Below are 17,629 nucleotides of genomic sequence, written 5' to 3'. Positions count from 1 at the left end.
CCGAAGATTCCAATCACATCTTCTTCTCCTGTGTGTCCGCTCAATTCATTTGGAGCTGCTTTAGAGAGGTGGGGGTGGTGATTGGTGCCACACCAACTTCCCTGACCTCTTCGCCGAACTCCAGAACTCCCCCCCCCCCCTGCCCTCTCGCCACATTAGGTGGCTTGAGATTGGGGCACTCGCGTGGACCCTCTGGACGATCCGCAATAAGTTTGTGATTCAGCGCGTCCCTCTCCGACGGGCTACTGACGCTCTCTTCAAACTATCTGGTTTCTTGCAGCTCTGGCGGCCGCTTAGCCGCCTTCGGGATCGGGACGCCATCTCCGCCTTCATCGCCGACCTCCGCTCGATGGCTGTCCGCCTATCGCCGCCGCTCCCTCCGCCACCCTCAGAGCCTGATTAGATGCCTGGCATGTTCGTCGCTGGCTGCGGCCTCCTTTTTTATGATTGTTCTCCTTTTTTATGATTGTTTTTTGGGCTTCTTGAGTTGTGCCCTCAGCAGAACCTTTGTACTCCTTGTTGTGTGACCTGGGTGTGTGTTCTGAACTAGTCCATGTATGTGTGCTCTTGGTGGTTTGCTTTATAAAGCGGGATGAAAGCCTTTTTCGGTAAAAGGATAACAGTATTGTGTCAATGAAAAAGGGCAATGTATCTTTTGTACAACGACTGAGAGAAAATGATGTCATCATTGAGTCTATCAAGAAGACCAATGGGTCTCTGCTGCAGCGACTTGCTGGAAAAGACGGTGCCATTGGGTCTATCAAAAATATCAATGGTGAGAAGAATAATACCATTAAAAAACTCACATCAAAGGGTGGGATAGTTCACTAAATATGGAATCTTCAATGACACTACAGCCTCAGCATCACTACAATATCTAAGCTCCCTCGATTTGAAACGCTAGGAGCGCTCCGGGGCTGGGAAGGCTCAAGTGACCATGTCACTTATTTGTACAGAAGAATCACTTAGTTTTTATTAAGAGAATCATGGTCTTTTACTTGGGTATTGTTTTTTAACACGTTACAATGGAAGTCACTCACATATACGAGTATAAATCATTCCTATAAATGTACGCACGCACATCCTATCTTTATGAGCACCTTTGAGAGACTGAGTCAGCACATCATCTTAAGATTGACGAAGTCGCCACAGACACCCTCGTAGTCGAAGGGAACGTCTACTCCAACTGAAGGCACATCGCCAAAAAGCCTAGAATAAATCCATGAAAATGCGAGCACCGTACCAAGGTCAAGTCTGAAACTTGAACTCTGGTGGAAAGGGATACCAATGTCATCCTAACCATCCAATAGCAAATATTCTTTACTATTTGGGCCAACCATCCAACTATGTGTATCCAACACTTGATGGGTTACGTGTCACTTGCTCTCTGAACTAAAACCATGACATTTATTTTAGATCAGAGGGACTACTTTTTTGCGAGAAAAAAAGAGACGGTATATTTTGAAATTTGCCTCTCATGTACAACTGGTATGAGGCAAATTAATGATGCGACCAACTATATTCACGCATATCAAAGTGATGTACCATCGCACATCCGCATGGTCACCCCAGCTTGGTCCATCACCGCCTCCTCTACATCACATGGCTGCATGGGCGCCGTCAGTCCACCACCACGCCACATGCCCTGCCCATCTCTTCATCTTTCTCCCATTCTCTCATGGCGGTACGCCCGAGCCATCACTGCCTCCTCCGCACCACACAGTTGCATAGGAACTCGAACCATCATATGCTCCTCCGCGTCATATGGTTGCAGGGCGCCAGTCCATCAACGCCTTCTCCACACCACACGGTTGCACGGGCGCCCGGCCCACACCGCCTCCTCCACACCACAAGGCTACACATGATTTGCTTGTCCACCACCACGCCGCACACCCCGCCCATCTCTACATCTTTCTTCCCTTCTTTGTGCGGTAGTTAACGTCCAACGACGACGAAGCTTGGGGTCTAGAGGAGCAGGCGACAAGGTAGGCTGCCATGGGTAGCAATGGCGCTGGACAGGGACGGTTGCCGTCTTCGGAACTTGGTCGCCTTCATCAACACGCCATGCTTCACAAGGTTTGCAGTACAACTCCCGATACCTCCTTCCTCTCTCTCTGTCATCCTTTCTTAGGCACCCTGATTCAAATTCAATCTCACTCGCTTCAGGGCTAAACAAGTAGTACATTATACCGGGATTTTATCTCACTATGTAAAGTTCCTATCTAAAAGCCTCATGCTTCACTGCTCGAGTACCATGTCTGTGCTTGTGGATTAACAACCTTAGGCAGTTTATACATGACATGCTTTATGCTACCTCTATTCCACAATGCAGTGCATATTAGTTTTTTTCCAAAAGTAAAAAATGTGCATGTCTGACGAAGTTTCTAAAATAAACTATTAATGTCTTAAGTACTAAATAAATAGACTACAAAGGTACATGTGGATGTTGATTTTTTTAAAAAAACTTGGTCAAACATCGATACGCTTGACTTTTCAAAACAAAGTATGTACTATATTTTGGAACAAAAGGAGTATTAACTAGCATATGGTTCCACGCCAAAGGAGCACGGTCTCTAACTGAACTTAATTGGCACCAAAATAATAAGACAAGATGATATCTAGGTTTTTCTGTGGAGATAATTTGGTTAATTGTCACCAGGTCGCTTATGTACACAGCTAACCAGACCTTATTAATGTATCAATAATGGTACATTTGAATGAAAATTGAGATCAATCACTTGTACTATTATTTATCAGTCATCCCATTTTCGTATCTTCCTCTTAGAGGCCGTTATAAACATGCTTCATTCCCTTTCCTGTCGTTAGTCAGTGCAAAGCGTTGCTTTTATTTAAAATATATTCTGTCTATTTTGATTCTAACTACCCATACGAATGGTCCATATTGAAATCTAGAAGCCATATACTTTGGTGCAGTGCTGCAACTTCCAAGTATTTCACACTTCCACTGCCCTTTTACGTTTACCATTATTGTAGACCACTATTGTTGGTGTTTTATATTATTTGTATGTGACCAAGGTAAGTTATGAAATATTGGTTGGTCAAATTATAGAGTTGTATGATTCTTGTAGATGGATACTACAATCAGAAGCCTTAGTTATGCATATCATAGTTCTAAATTAGTTTTACAGATGAATATTATCTTCTCCATCAAGTACTATGCTTTAACCGTGCAGGTCCGGGACATGCGTGACATCAACCACTACTTTGGATATGTTTTTGATAGTGTTGCTAACATATCATTTTTGTGAAGAACAATAGTTGTAAAAAGATGAGTAATATCCTACCAACTAGATGATGACGTGTCTTAGCATCCGAACATATACTGCAATGCAATAAAGGGTGTTCTCACCCTAAAATTATGGAAACCAAAACCCAGAAGGCCCTTGAAATGAACAACAACCCCTGACCCTCAAATAGAGCGGCAAGGAATCTATTCGTCAATTAACAATTAAACAAATAAACGATAGAAAAGTAGAACGACGCAGCAAGGCGCGCATATGCTTCTAGTATAGTTGATGAGGGCATGTCCCCTTGATCAACAAAGGCAGATACTGAGCTGGACATAACTCTTCTTTGCAGACTATTTGCGAGTATCTTGACCAGCACACAGTTCTTGCTATCTGCAGTATGGCGTGTACTGATACTCTACCACTAGCAGGCGGAGGCGCGGCGTGCCCCCGCGCACGCCCGTACGCGTGGCTGCGTTGTTGTTCTTATATAAACAAAAGACAGTGGATAAGCGAGCTGGCAGTTGGTGATGTGTGTTGGAATTTGTTAGTGGGTTTTTGGCCCAAAGCCCAACTAAAATTCTAAAATTCTCTTGGTCCATTCATGCACACATGTGAGTGGAGTGAGTGAGGCTAAAAGTTTAGTCCCACCTCATAAGTTGAGAGAGAGTTGCACCTCTTTATAAGGTGAGCTCTCCTACCACTTGTATGAGCATGAGAAGAGGAGACCTACACGCGCGCTCCTCCTCCTCGCTCACCGCGCCGCGCCGCGCCGCGGGTTGCGGGATTGAGCCAAGGACAGAGCTATGCACATTGTCTATATTTTTGCTGCTCGAGAAAAATTAATGAGTCATTAATTAATAATTAACTAACGCGTTAATTACTGAATAATTTCCGATTCTTTTGGATCGTGACGACTCGGACATGGGGTTTACACCCACGACCTACCCGGCCCGCACTATATAGTCAGGCAGACGTCTACCCTAGCCGCTGCCGCTTCGTATGGTTTCTCACCACCGCTCCAGATCATTGCGCCGCCAAGCAAGTCTTCTCCATCCCTCCTTTCGGCGTGCACTGGGAGAAGGGACAGCAGGCCTCCGGAACCCCGCCTCTCGTGATCCTGTACGGGAGAGGGGCGATCAGGTTTTTGGGGAGCGCACTCGCGCGACTGCTGGCAGCGACGACTTCATGAACGACGACTTCTTCCCCGACCTCGACAACCTCATCCTCGACGACATGGGCGACAACGTCAACGCCGGCGGTGCTGCTCCCGCTGCACCGTACGTGATTCTATCTTTCCTGTTCGAGATCGTGGTAGAATTCATGTTTCTAGTATGTGTCCTAGATGTGATCTATTCATCTGCTATGCTAGTTCGCATGATTAGTTCAATCTTTGCTACTGTAGTCATGGTTTATCTTTTGTTTATTCATATTAAATCTCGTAGTAATTTGCTCATATTTCCATCAATCCAAAAACCTGATCATAGGCAATTTACTCCGAGTGGTTTTGCTGCGCATCTGAAGCTGCCTGCCTTTAAGGGGGCGCAATATAAGAGGTGGCGCACGAGAGTAGTCTACTGGTTTCAGACCATGGGCTGCTATGACGCCTCTAAGGGCAAGCCTGAGGGCGATCTTAATCCAGCACAACTGGAAGCTTTTGGGAAGATCGATACTCTCTTTAAAGGCGCTCTTCTGGGTGTTCTTGATGATTCCATTGTGGATTCGTATATGTCATTTGACAACGTCAAGGACATGTGGGCTGCGCTTGAGGCCAAATTTGGTGCCTCGGACGCTGGTAGCGAGTTGTACGTCATGGAGCAATTCTATGACTACAAGATGTCTGATGAGTGCTCTGTTGTACAGCAGGCTTATGAGATACAGTCGCTCGCAAAAGAACTTGAGCACTTCAAGTGTGTGTTGCCGGACAAATTTGTTGCCGGAGGCATTATTGCCAAGCTTCCACCTTCGTGGAACAATTTTGCTACTTCACTGAAACACAAGAGACATGAGTTTTCCGTTGCGGATCTCATTGGTACTCTTGATGTTGAAGAGAAGGCGAGAGCAAAGGACACACGTGCTTGAGTTGCCGAGGGAGCTTCTAGTGCCCACATGGTACAGAAGAAGAACTTTCAGCCCAATAAGTTCAAAACCAACAAGAACAAAACTCAGGAAAAGGCAAGTTTGATACAAAGAACAAGCCATCACATTCTACCAACTTCAAGAAGAATTCTCATAAGAAGGGGAAGGGACTTTGCCATGTCTGCGGTGATCCTAATCACTGGGCTCCAAAGTGTCCTAACCGCTATGAGGAGCACGAACATGAGAAGGGCGGCAAGTCCGCTAATGTTGTCATCGGTGATACTGATATGAAGGAATCAGGGTACGGTATTTTTCCTACCATCCTTTCAGTATTTCAATCCTCTGATTGGTTAATTGACACTGGTGCCAATGTACATGTTTGTGCTGATGCCTCCATGTTTTCTTCTTACCAGGCCACAGGGACTTCTCCCGTGCTGATGGGGAATGGGTCACATGCCATCGTTCGAGGTGTTGGTACGGTCGATCTGAAGTTTACTTCGGGGAAGACCGTGCGTCTGAAGAACGTTCATCATGTGCCATCCATCAATAAAAATCTCGTTAGTGGTTCCCGTTTATGTCGAGATGGTTTTAAGTTGGTTTTTGAGTCCAATAAAGTTATAATTTCCAAGTGTGGACAATTTGTTGGAAAAGGCTATGAGTGTGGAGGCTTGTTCCGCCTATCTTTGTCAGATATTTGCACTAAAGTTATTAATACTGTTTTCCACAATAATGAGTCGGATATTTGGCATTCACGACTTTGTCATATTAACTTTGGTTGCATGAAGCGGCTAGCCAATATGAATTTAATTCTGAAAATCTCTACTGTCAAAGGCTCTAAGTGCCAAGTATGTGTGCAAGCTAAACAACCTCGCAAGTCCCATAAGACTGCAGAGGCAAGAGACTTGGCGCCACTAGAGCTTATACATTCTGATCTTTGTGAGATGAATGGTGTGTTGACAAAAGGTGGAAAGAGATATTTCATGACATTGATTGATGACTCCACTAGATATTGCTATGTGTATCTTCTGAAATCAAAAGATGAGGCTTTAACTTTCTTTAAAAACTATAAAGCTGAGGCAGAGAACCAACTGGATCAAAAAATTAAACGGCTTAGGTCCGATCGTGGTGGAGAGTATTTTTCCAATGAATTTTATCTGTTTTGTGCGGAACATGGTATAATCCATGAGAGGACGCCTCCCTACTCACCTCAGTCTAATGGGGTGGCCGAAAGAAAGACTGAACTCTAACTGATTTGGTTAACGCCATGTTAGACACATCGGGTCTTTCCAAGGAATGGTGGGGGGAGGCGCTAATGACCGCGTGTCATGTCCTAAACCGAGTTCCCACAAAGCATAAGACCATGACTCCATTTGAGGAATGGGAAAGGAAAAGGTTGAAACTCTCTTACCTACGTTCTTGGGGTTGTTTGGCGAAAGTCAATATACCAATTCCCAAGAAGCGCAAGCTTGGACCAAAAACCGTGGATTGTGTTCTTCTGGGCTATGCTTTTCATAGCATTGGCTATAGATTTTTGATAATAAAATCTGAGGTATCCGACATGCATGTTGGTACGATTATGGAGTCTAATGATGCAACTTTCTTTGAGGACATATTTCCTATGAAGGATATGTCAAGTTCATCAAATCAGGAGATACCCATTCCATCTAGTGAGGAACTCACTGTAATTCCTGAACCCACCATTGCGATGGAACACGTTGAGAATCCTGTTGAGGGTGACAATGAAACTCCTATAAGGAGTAAGAGATAGAGGACTGCAAAGTCCTTTGGTGATGATTTCATTGTGTACCTTGTGGATGACACACCCAGGACTATTTCAGAAGCCTATGCATCTCCTGATGCTGACTACTGGAAGGAAGCTGTTCGTAGCGAGATGGATTCCATCTTAGCTAACGGAACCTGGGAGATCACTGACCGTCCTTATGGGTGCAAACCTATAGGATGTAAGTGGGTGTTCAAGAAGAAGCTTAGACCTGATGGTACGATTGAAAAGTACAAGGCACGGCTTGTGGCTAAGGGTTATACCCAGAAAGAAGGTGAAGACTTCTTTGATACTTACTCACCTGTGGCTAGACTGACCACAATTCGGGTGCTACTATCACTGGCTGCCTCACATGGTCTTCTCGTTCATCAAATGGATGTTAAGACGGCTTTCCTCAATGGAGAGTTGAAGGAGGAAATTTACATGGATCAGCCAGATGGTTTTGTAGTACCTGGTCAAGAAGGAAAGTGTGCAAGTTATTAAAGTCTTTATATGGCCTTAAACAAGCTCCTAAGGAGTGGCATGAGAAGTTCGAAAGAACATTAACTGCTGCCGGCTTTGTAGTAAATGATGGTGACAAGTGTGTGTACTATCGCCATGGTGGGGGCGAAGGAGTTATTCTTTGTCTGTATGTCGACGACATATTGATCTTTGGAACCAAACTTGATTTAATCAAGGAGGTTAAAGATTTCTTATCTTGCTGTTTTGAGATGAAGGATCTAGGAGCAGCTGATGTTATCTTAAACATCAAGTTGTTGAGAGATGAGAATGGTGGGATCATACTGCTTCAGTCTCACTATGTGGAAAAGGTCTTGAGTCGTTTTGGGTATAGCGACTGCACGCCTTCTCCAACTCCATATGACGCTAGTGTGTTGTTTCAAAAGAATCAACGGATTGCTAGAGATCAACTGAGGTATTCTCAGATTATTGGCTCGCTTATGTATTTGGCGAGTGCCACGAGGCCTGACATCTCTTTTGCTGTGAGCAAGCTGAGTCGGTTTGTTTCAAAACCGGGAGATGATCATTGGCGTGCGCTTGAGAGAGTTATGTGCTACTTGAAGGGCACTGCGAGCTATGGGATTCACTACACCGGGTATCCAAGGGTACTGGAGGGTTATAGTGACTCGAACTGGATTTCTGATGCTGATGAGATTAAAGCCACAAGTGGTTATGTTTTTACACTTGGTGGTGGCGCTGTTTCCTGGAAGTCTTGCAAGCAGACCATCTTAACGAGGTCAACTATGGAAGCAGAACTCACAGCATTAGACACTGCCACTGTTGAAGCAGAGTGGCTTCGTGAGCTATTGATGGACTTACCTATGGTTGAAAAACCAATACCCCCTATCCTGATGAACTGTGATAATCAAACTGTGATCGTCAAGATAAACAGTTCTAAGGACAATATGAAGTCCTCAAGGCATGTGAAGAGGAGATTAAAATCTGTCAGGAAACTGAGGAACTCCGGAGTTATTACGTTGGATTATATCCAAACGTCGAAAAACTTGGCAGATCCCTTCACAAAGGGTCTATCACGTAATGTGATAGATAATGCATCGATAGAGATGGGTTTGAGACCCACCGCATGAGTTGTCCATAGTGGTAACCCACTCTATGTGATCGGAGATCCCGTGAAGTAGAAGGGAGACAAGCTGTTGGTCAGCTGAGAGGAGAGTATCCTTATTTTAATTATCCCACTCCGTGAAGATGCAATACTCTCCTGATCTGCATGGCAGGTTGATATCCATCTTAATGTGTTCCAAGTGGCTTATTTGAGTAAGCAGAGATGTTGTCCTGCAGAGCATCTCCTGAGGAACACACCTATATGAATTTGACTGTTAACGTCGCAGTCTGTGGGAAGTGGGTTCTCTCTAATAAATTCATGAAAGGCCCTGGAGTACGACGTATACGCTCCACCCGCGGGGAAGCCTTGCGGCAGCCAAGTATCGGTCAAGAGTTTGTGTGAAACTAGTCTCGCAGAAAACTTGTAGTTCAAGGCATAGTCCACTATTCAAGTTGTGATCTAGTGTAGCATAAATCTCTAAGTGGAAGTTCAACTTCACAGTCTCCACTAAGCACCGGTATATAAACAATGTTTTGGAAACAAATGGTGAAATGTGCCAATAAGACTTTGTGGGGGATTGTTGGAATTTGCTAGTGGGCTTTTGGCCCAAAGCCCAACTAAAATTCTGAAATTCTCTTGGCCCATTCATGCACACATGTGAGTGGAGTGAGTGAGGCTAAAAGTTTAGTCCCACCTCATAAGTTGAGAGAGAGTTGAACCTCTTTATAAGGTAAGCTCTCCTACCACTTGTATGAGCATGAAAAGAGGAGACCTACATGCGCGCTCCTCCTCCTCGCTCGCCTCGCCACGCCATGCCTCGCCTCGTCACGACGCGCCGCGGGTTGCGGGATTGAGCCGAGCCAAGGACAGAGCTATGCACGTTGTCTATATTTTTGCTGCTCGGGAAAAATTAATGAGTCATTAATTAATAACTAAAGGACGCGTTAATTACTGAACAGTTTCCGATTCTTTTGGATCGTGACGACTCGGACGTGGGGTTTACTCCCACGACCTACCCGGCCCGCACTATATAGTCAGGCAGACGTCTACCCTAGCCGCTGCGGCTTCGTATGGTTTCTCACCATCGCTCCAGATCATTGCGCCGCCAAGCAAGTCTTCTCCATCCCTCCTTTCGGCGTGCACTGGGAGAAGGGACAGCAGGCCTCCGGAACCCCGCCTCTCGTGATCCTGTACGGGAGAGGGGCGATCAGGTTTTTGGGGAGCGCACTCGCGCGACTGCTGGCAGCGACGACTTCGCGAATGACGACTTCTTCCCCGACCTCGGCAACCTCATCCTCGACGACATGGGCGACAACATCAACGCCGGCGGTGCTGCTCCCGCTGCACCGTACGTGATTCTATCTTTCCTGTTCGAGATCGTGGTAGAATTCATGTTTCTAGTATGTGCCCTAGATGTGATCTGTTCATCTGCTATGCTAGTTCGCATGATTAGTTCAATCTCTGCTACTGTAGTCATGGTTTATCTTTTGTTTATTCGGATTAAATCTCGTAGTAATTTGCTCATATTTCCATCAATGTGTAAGCCAATTTAACTCAGGTAAAAACCGAAAGATACCCATGGTTACAAACACTTAGCTACTCCGGAGTCTGCAGTCGCTCCTAGCCTTCGCCTCCGCTACTCCATCCCTCGCCGTCGTCGTCGGATGCCGTCTGGCTAAGCCCGCGGTGAAGACATGTGTTGCCTCACCTTGGTGCCCCCAACTCGTTCCTCAGATCCAAGGTCCCGGAGTCGCCATCTCCTTTTTGGTCGGCGATTGCTGACCCTTCGACGGCTTCTCGCACTCGTCGCCGCCATGGGGAGGCCCCAGATGGATCCGACGTGGATGTTGCGGCTAGGCGGACTGTGGCGCCATGAATTGATCTACCTTGCTCAAGATTTGGTTATGTTGACTCCTTGGAAGACGGGTCAGGCAAGGTTATCTCCTGTGAGATGGCAGTCGGTGGTGATGTGCTTCGTCTTGATGTTGGAAGGTGTGGTGACCACTCCGGCCTGCAGTGGCAGCCTCGCCGCCGATTGTGGGGCCACCAAAAGGTCTTTGTGAGGGTTTCTCTTTCAGGATCCGGTGGTTGCCTTGGCAGTGAAATGCATTCCATGGACGACGGCTTGATGCATAGGATATGATTGTGCAGCAGCAGCGATCAGTGTTCTAGCCCAACGCATGTAGCTGTTAGGCGGAAAAGTGGTGGCAACAACACATGATTGACTCTGATGGTGGTGTGTACCTGGTCTCGAGCTCTGTGGTGAAAATCTAGGCTTGGCCCAAGTTGGTTATACCTGCCAATGGTGATGTTTTTTGCATCGTTACCTTGTTGAAGGCATTACCCGGATATGCTCATACCAGTTCTTCAGGGTGAAAAATTTAGATTATGGCCTTTGGTGATTGGATTCGGTGACAGCAACGCTCGAGCGACTCTCTTTTCCTGAAGGAGTTGCTGTTGAAGAATCTCACTGACCTTTTGGTGTTATGAGATGATTGGTACGGATATGGTCATTGTTGTAGTTTCCGATTATGGAGTTGATCACTTTATTTTTTCCTCTCGCCTAGACATAGCTTTGGTGTTATATTACTTTGTTATTTGCCGGCATTTTTCTCTCTGTGTGTGTGGGCGTGTGTGTGTGCATCCTACCTACACAGAGGCCGGGTGTGTGCTCATTGTGTTTGTATCCACTTGATGCCTCCTTTTGAGTAAATAAAACCCACCCTTTGTTGATAGGAATGCCCAATATTTTCAGAATTTTGCGGATGCACGAAAGGAAGAAAAACAGAATAAACTGTCTTCAAGATGACCAAGGGAATTGGCGTGAAGGCACGGCCTATCTGAATCCTTTGATCAATGATTATTTTGCGCGTTTGTTTGCTACTGAAATTGGAGAGACGGGCCCAGATTTAATTGATAAGGTTGTACCTCGAGTTACAAGGGAGATGGATGGTGCACTAGGTAAGCCATTTTCAGTTGAAGATTTTAAAAGGCCTTATTTTCCATCGGGGATACAAAAGATGTCAGCATTTAATTGGTGATGTTTTGAGAAGCGAAGTACTTGATGTCATCACAACTGAAAGAATATCCCTGATGGATGAAATGATACCGTCATAGTGCTTATTCCCAAGGTGGTCAGTCTAAAGAAAATTTCACAGTATCGACCTATCAACTTATGCAATGTTCTGTACAAGGTATCTAAAAAATGGCCGCATTTCGTCTGAAAGGTATACTCATTCAAAAGATCACCTGTAATGGTGAGACAGAGGTTCTGACCCCATATGCAGTAATCATGGCTGAATGTTTTGCGATCCCTCAGAGAATAGGTAATATCACTTTCCAACATTGTCAAGGGATGCAAATAATGTGGCCCATAGTCTAGCTACGCATGCTTATGATTCAACTTCTACTGTTTTCTGGGATGGTGATCCACCCATGTTTATTATGCCCCTTGTAATTAACGATGTAACCATCAACTTATTGCAATAAAGAGCCACGAGACATTCCTTTCAAAAAAAAGTTGGAATTAGGCACTTAGTTGGTCATATGCAGACGTGGGGTGGGATGAGCTTTCCTGGATTCATGATGTTGTTGGGATCCAGCGTGGCCTTTATCCTTTTCATCGTCCTCATTGACTCCATCCCCAGCTCCTTCTCTAGGTACTGCCAATGCACGCACCAAAGCACTTTTCACTTGTCACTCATGGGTGGTGACTTGTTTATGAATCATGTGGAAATTTGAAATAGACCACGGCCTTGATGAGATAAAGAGGTCATAGGTCACCGACCTTCATTTTTCCCGTGCCAACACCATCACTAGTAGAAAAGGGGGCAATGGTCCAGGCCAGGTTAGCCCATTAATCCCGGTTCAATCCAGAACCGGAACCAATGGGAGCATTTGACCCGGTTCGTGAGCCCCGGGGGCCGGTCGGGCCACGTGGGTCATTGGTCCCGGTTCGTCTGGACCTTTTGGTCCCGGTTGGTGGGACGAACCGGGACCAATGGGCCTTGCTCCTAGCCCACCACCATTGGTCCCAGTTGGTGGCATGAACCGGGACCAAAGGCTGCCATTTAGTCCCGGTTCATGGGACGAACCGGGACCAATGAGTTGCCTATATATACCCCTCGCCCACAAGCAGAGCACTCCCACTGCTCTGTTTTTCCTGGCCGGCAAGGGAAGAGCTTTGTGGTGCTCTAGCTCACCTCCTATGCACACGAGGTGTTCGATGGAATGCCCGAGCCACACTACTTAAGCTTTCTCCTCTCCAAGCTCCATTTTCCTCAATATTTGTCTAGGTTTAGCGGTCCGTCACGTCCCGTCCCCGTCTTCACCGCTGTCGATCGCCCGCGCCGATCTCGTCGGCGGCACCACCGTGGTGAGCCTCTTGTTCTTATCTTCTTTCTGAAAGGAAAAAAATTCTTACTTGTATGTTTATATAAATACTTGTATAATTTTCTTACTTTTATTATTGCATCTTATATAGTGCGATGGTTTTGGTATCCGCCCCCGTCGGCCCTCGTCCTGTCTATGATTCGGATGTGGTATATATTATCTTTTCATACCTATTGGTTAATTTGTTGTTTACGACAATTATGCCGACCAACGTGACATAGATTTTATTTATCCAGGAGGTTGTGGAACCGGAAATTCCAACCGACCCTATTGTCGAGAGGTTAAATTTAGTTGAAGAAGAAAACAATTTGTTGAAGGAAAAAATAAGAAAAATTGAGGAGGAGAAGATGATATTAGAGTTGCATGTTGCGGATGTCGTCGATGATCACAAGATCAAGATGGATGCAATGCGCTTGAAGATTAGAAAGATTAGAAAATATGCCATTCATACCGAGGTTTGGTATCATTATGCCATTGGATCAGTTGTTACATTGGTTGTGATTATGATCGTATTTGTTTTCGCATTGAAATGTTTTACATAGTTTCAATGTATGGTTTAATTAATTTAGATGCTCTACAGAGCTTTATGTTGTTAGATGAGAACTATGTATGTACTTTGGTTTTAATGTGATGATGAACTTCTATTAATTTGGTCACTTAATTATCTATTCATGATGTTCTGTAATGCACGCAGATGAACCGACAATGGATGTACGGTTCAAGACACACCTCTGAGTACATTAAGGGCGTGCATGATTTTCTCGAAGTGGCTGAGGCAAACAAGTAGAATGGTTTTATGTGTTGTCCATGCCCTATATGTGGGAATACGAAGTCTTACTCTGGCCGGAAAATCCTTCACACCCACCTACTTTACAAGGGTTTCATGCCACACTATAATGTTTGGACGAGGCACGGAGAAATAGGGGTTATGATGGAAGACGACGAAGAAGAAGAGTACTATGACAACTATGTGCCCCCTGAATACGGTGATGCTACTGAAGATCAAGAGGAACCAGACGATGTGCATGATGATGCTGCAACGGGCGAAGCTGCTGAAGATCAAGAGGAACCAGACGATGTGCCCGATGATGATGATCTCTGCCGGGTCATTGTCAATGCAAGGATGCAATGCGAAAGTCAAAAGGAGAAGCTGAAGTTCGATCGCATGTTAGAGGACCACAAAAAAAGGTTGTACCCCAATTGCGAAGATGGCAACACAAAGCTCGGTACCGTACTGGAATTGCTGCAGTGGAAGGCAGAGAATGCTGTGCCTGACAAAGGATTTGAGAAGCTAGCTACTGAAAATATTGAAGAAGAAGCTTCCAAAGGATAACGAATTGCCCGACAGTACATACGCAGCAAAGAAGGTTGTATGCCCTCTAGGATTGGAGGTGCATAAGATACATGCATGCCCTAATGACTGTATCCTCTACCGCGGTGCGTACAAGGATCTGAACACATGCCCGGTATGCGGTGCATTACGGTATAAGATAAGACGAGATGACCCTGGTGATGTTGAGGGCGAGCCCCCCGGGAAGAGGGTTCCTGCGAAGGTGATGTGGTATGCTCCTATAATACCACAGTTGAAACGTCTGTTCAGAAACGGAGAGCATGCCAAGTTGATTTGATGGCACAGTGAGGACCGTAAGAAAGACGGGAAGTTGAGAGCACCTGCTGACGGGTCCGCTCTTCGATCGACGTGATGCACATGACGAAGAACCTTTGCGTGAACCTGCTAGGCTTCTTGGGTGTGTATGTGAAGACAAAAGATACAGCTGAGGCACGGGAGGACCTGCAACGTTTGCACGAAAAAGATGACATGCCTCCAAAGCAGTATGAAGGTCCTGCCAGCTATGCTCTTACCAAAGAAGAGAAGGAAATCTTCTTTGAATGCCTGCTTAGTATGAAGGTCCCGACTGGCTTCTCCTTGAATATAAAAGGAATAACAAATATGGCAGAGAAAAAGTTTCAGAACCTAAAGTCTTATGACTGCCACGTGATTGTGATGCATCTACTTCTGATTGCATTGAGGGGGCTTCTACCGGAAAACGTCTGATTAGCCATTGTGAAGCTATGTGCATTCCTCAATGCAATCTCTCAGAAGGTGATCGATCCAGAAATCATACCAAGGCTAAGGAGTGATGTGGTGCAATGTCTTGTCAGTTTCAAGCTGGTGTTCTCACCATCCTTCTTCAATATCATGACGCACGTCCTAGTTCATCTAGTTGATGAAATTGTCATTCTGGGCCCCGTATTTCTACACAATATGTACCCCTTTGAGAGGTTCATGGGAGTCCTAAAGAAATATGTCCGTAACCGCGCTAGGCCAGAAGGAAGCATCTCCATGGGCCATCAAACAGAGGATGTCATCGGGTTTTGTGTTGACATCATTCCTGGCCTTAAGAAGATAGGTCTCCCTAAATCACGGTATGAGGGAAGACTGACTGGAAAAGGCACGCTTGGAAGGGACTCAATAATATGCAGGGACGGATATTCTTGGTCTCAAGCACACTACACAGTTCTACAGAACTCTACCTTGGTGACCCCGTATGTTGATGAACACAAGAACAGTCTGCGCTCCAAACACCCGGAGCACTGCGACGACTGGATTACATGTGAACACATCAGGACTTTCAGCAGTTGGTTGGAAACATGTCTCAGAGGTGACAACACTGTTTGTGATGAGCTGTACTTGTTGTCCAGGGGACCATCTTCGACTGTTAAGATTTGGAAAGGAAAACGAGATAAATGGGAATACATTTTACACGATTGACCAAGATCAAAAGAGCACCAACCAAAACAGCGGTGTCCGCTTTGATGCAACAACCGAGAGGGGAAAGGACACATATTATGGTTACATAGTGGACATATGGGAACTTGACTACGGACATGATTTTAAGGTCCCTTTGTTTAAGTGCAAATGGGTCAATCTGTCAGGAGGCGGGGTACAGGTATACCCACAGTACGGAATGACAACAGTGGATCTGAAAAATCTTGGGCACACTGACGAACCGTTCGTCCTAGCCAATGATGTGGCACAGGTTATCTATGTGAAGGACATGTCTACCAGACCGAGAAAAAGAAAAGATAAGAAAGCGAATACATCATACGATGAGCCAAAGCGCCACATAGTTCTTTCAAGAAAAAGGGACATCGTGGGAGTGGAGGGCAAGACAGACATGTCTGAAGATTATGAAAAGTTTCATGAAATTCCTCCCTTCAAAGTCAAGGCTGACCCCAACATCTTGATAAACGATGAAGATTATCCATGGTTACGGCGCAATAAGCAAATGACACAAGCGAAGAAAAAGTGAAGACTTTCTTCCGCAACTATTGTGATGATACCATGCCAACTTTGTAACAGACGAGTATGATACCATTGTCCGTTTTGTACATGCACATGCTATGTGGGTAAATTTATGATACCATGCCAACTTTCAACTTTTTCAGAGTTCATTTAAAATGCTTTAATGTCTTATGGTTTGGCTCTCGTAATACCATTAATCCCGTTTCGCTCCTTCCCAACTATGTTCTCACCAAGAACACTCTCAACAGAAAGTTATAATTTTTCTAAAACTAATGGCACTAACAAAAAGTTTATAAGTTTGCTGACCTAAAAGCAAAAAGAATTAAAAAATAAAGCAAAAAACAAAAGAAAATAAATAATGCAGAAAACAAAACAAAAAAACTGGAAACAAAATAAAGATAGCAACAATAAGTATTTTGTTGTAAGTAGAAACAAAACAAAATAAATAAAGCAACAAAGAAAACAAAAAAACAAAAAAAGTTTTTCAAATTTGAAAACTAATGGCACTAACAGAAAGTTCATAATTTTTCTAAAATAAAAGCAAAAAAGAATTAAAAAATAAAGCAAAAAACAAAAGAAAATAAATAATGCAGAAAACAAAACAAAAAAACTAGAAAAATAAAAAAATAGCAACAATAAGTATTTTGTTGTAAGTAGAAACAAAATAAAATAAATAAAGCAAGAAAGAAAACAAAAAAACAAAAAAAGTGTTTTCAAATTTGAAAACTAATGGCACTAACAGAAAGTTTATAATTTTTCTAAAACTAAAAGCAAAAAGAATTAAAAAATAAAGCAAAAAAAACAAAAGAAAAAAAATAATGCAAAAAACAAAACAAAAAACGGGAAAAAAAAACTAAAAAAATGCCACCTATTGGGCACCACGGCGTGAATACGACTAGAAACCCAACCTGGGCCAGGATTCAGGCCTGCAGAAGGCCCAATAGGCCCACAGCAGCAAAGTGTGAGATTAGGCCCGAAAGCCTGCAGTTGAGAGGAGCTCGAGAGGGTGGGCGCAGCAGCGCTTATAAACCACTCTCGAGCCCTCTCAACTAGCGAGGTGGGAGTAAACTTTGGCCGCGACGCGGGCAGCACAGGGGCCTTTGGTCCCGGTTGGTGGCACCAACCGGGATTAAAGGGGTGCATTGGTACCGATTCGTGGCACCAACTGGGACCAATGCCCCACCTTTAGTCCCGGTTGGTGCCACCAACCGGGACCAAAGGCCGCCGCTTCCCGCCCTTTGGGCTGCCGAAAACTGGCCTTT

The sequence above is a fragment of the Triticum dicoccoides genome, chromosome 6B (genome assembly GCF_002162155.2).
Source record: "Triticum dicoccoides isolate Atlit2015 ecotype Zavitan chromosome 6B, WEW_v2.0, whole genome shotgun sequence".
Taxonomy (NCBI): Eukaryota; Viridiplantae; Streptophyta; class Magnoliopsida; order Poales; family Poaceae; genus Triticum; species Triticum dicoccoides.
Note: the sequence above shows the minus strand (reverse complement) of the source record.